Raw genomic sequence first — 2,395 nt, 5'->3', positions numbered from 1 at the left:
GTTCAGGTTTTCTGAGAGCGAGCGTAGTATACAAGAAAAACATCCGTCGCCCACCCCGGATAACATCTATTAAGTGGCAGGGAGTTCGCTACCACCTAACTCGCCAGCTTTCTCAGCGCCTTTTGGGAAGCGAGGACCTCGCGGCACAGCTTGTGTCTGCTTCAAGACCTGTCGTTCAAGTCGAGCATTTAGTTTGGACGTTCGCAGGTTGCTAAGCCGGAGCTTCCTGCCGCCAGGCAAATACGAGAATAACTGGGGTCTTTATGGGAGACTTTGCCGCCAATGAAAAACACGCTATCATACAGAAATGAATCAGTGATGCTTTGTTCTTTTATAAAGCCGTGAAAATCATCCTAGCTCCTGGTGAATTTGCTCTTTCGAGTTGACGGTAAAAAAACCATCACTATAATCAACCATTCGTTTTCGAATTTTTCAAAGTTGGCACGTAGGCACATGACTCATCTAGCCTCCATATTGGTATGCCTATTCAGAAGTACCGCAGTTCCGGCCTTCCGTCTTGGCAAAGAAGTCGTAGTTATAGCTTTAGCATGCTAGACGTAACCTTTTCTCTCAACGCAGTCGCTCTAAGAAAGGTAGAAACTGTCACATACAGTGAATGATGAGCACGTCCACTCCGCCACTGTCCACTCATAGATAATGCTTCCCTTAGCCCGTGAATGAAAGTGAAAGCCCTTGCTTACGATGCCTCCATGTGGCGCTGACGGCTATGCCATCTAGCCTGAATAACTCCCTGAAAGATACAAGATGGTAACAAGCGTGGCTGCACCATTGCCCTGCAAATACTGCTTTCCTCCTCTGCTCCCAGCTTGCTACAAGTCTTGTCACCGACAGCCGAGATACCGTCACCGGTAGCAGAAAACTCCGTTAGGGGTTGTTTGACACGCACTGCTTCTTATCATCTGAGATGAACGTTAAGGAGGAACCCTCGAGCTGGTCGAGTTTCTTTTTTTTTACTTCTTTTTCCCTTCGGTTAGTCTGAAGTATGCAAAAGCGCTGCAGACCATTCTGGCAATAGGCAGTGCGGACAGGACACTTATTTCTAATTCACTTTTTAGCCATCTGTAACGTATGTTCAGCCGGTGCTCACTGGGCACAGTTTTATGGATGTTACCTCCTGTTATCGGTGCGCCGCCGATGACCTTAGCGCCAGAGCGGAGGGAGAATACAGCGCCGTACGCGATGGGGAACATGGTGCCGTACGGAAACAAACATTGACGAAACTCTAAGTCGGCCTCTGGCGCCTGCGTGCAGCGCTAGAGCCGGAGTCTTGGATGGGTCAACAGCAGCCTTTTCCTAATCCCCGGGTCGGTGAAGCCCTGGCAGCGCACGCGCAGTCCTCGTGCCGTGTGAGCCAAGAGGGAGGCCCTCACGTGCCCCGTAATCCTCGCGCACATGGTCAACTCGTCTCGAGCGCGGCGCAGGTGTCCAGACACCCTATCTAACGCTGAACCATGGCGCCATTGTTCGGCGCGGTGCTGATCCGGTTGTAAACAGCGAAGGCAGTGGACGGTAGTGGTCCTGGACGCTTCACCAGCAGCCCGAGCCAGGCTGCGGACGAATGCTTTTGTTTGACCGATACGAGACCTTGCTTTGCAACGAGGTTAATTCTCTAGAATGTGCTACGTCGGTACCGCATAGAATTTTATGCTACGTCTATTCCGTTGGTCGAAAGTTCAGGGCAATCCCCAATGTGCAGTAGATTTGTAATAAAGAGTAATTACTCGTTGGCATGAACTGAAATCTCGCGGTTTCGCTGCAAATAAATATTGCTCTGCATTCCGTTTGCGACCGCAGTAGAAACAAAATTTGGCGTCTTTTTCTAGCAGAAAAACAGATTTCAACAGAGCCGCCAAACGGGTTCGCATAAATAACCAGAAAACTGCTTATACCGTTGATTAAGTTATTTTGCTTGGAAATGAAAAGAAGATGAAAAAATGAAACTGTTTTATGTACAATCTTAAGTCCAACAGGAGAGTTATTTACTCAATATTATGTCCTCTATATCCTTCTGAACAGCTTTCTGAGACGCAGTAGGCTGAGAGTGATCCGCAGTTCAAGGCTACCTAGAAAACTAGCTCTCACAACGCTGTTTATTAACATACAGGAGCAGTGGAAACAAAAACTACTTCGTCCTCATATGAGCTATGTCGAGCGCTCGAGAATGAGTCCGTTTTTCATGCACTGCAAATACCTTATCTGCTGCATTTATTCATATTAAATACGATGTTGCAAAGCGCAACTAAGCCGTTGGGATAAGTTTATGAAGATGCACAAGCATCTTCATAAACTTCGTGGATCCGATAAGTGAAGTGTGAGTTTCTGGGAACACTACATTTATGAAGACGACTTTGCGTACTGTTGTTTGGTAGAATAT

Source organism: Amblyomma americanum, chromosome 9 (assembly GCF_052857255.1).
Source record: "Amblyomma americanum isolate KBUSLIRL-KWMA chromosome 9, ASM5285725v1, whole genome shotgun sequence".
Taxonomy (NCBI): domain Eukaryota; kingdom Metazoa; phylum Arthropoda; class Arachnida; order Ixodida; family Ixodidae; genus Amblyomma; species Amblyomma americanum.
Note: the sequence above shows the minus strand (reverse complement) of the source record.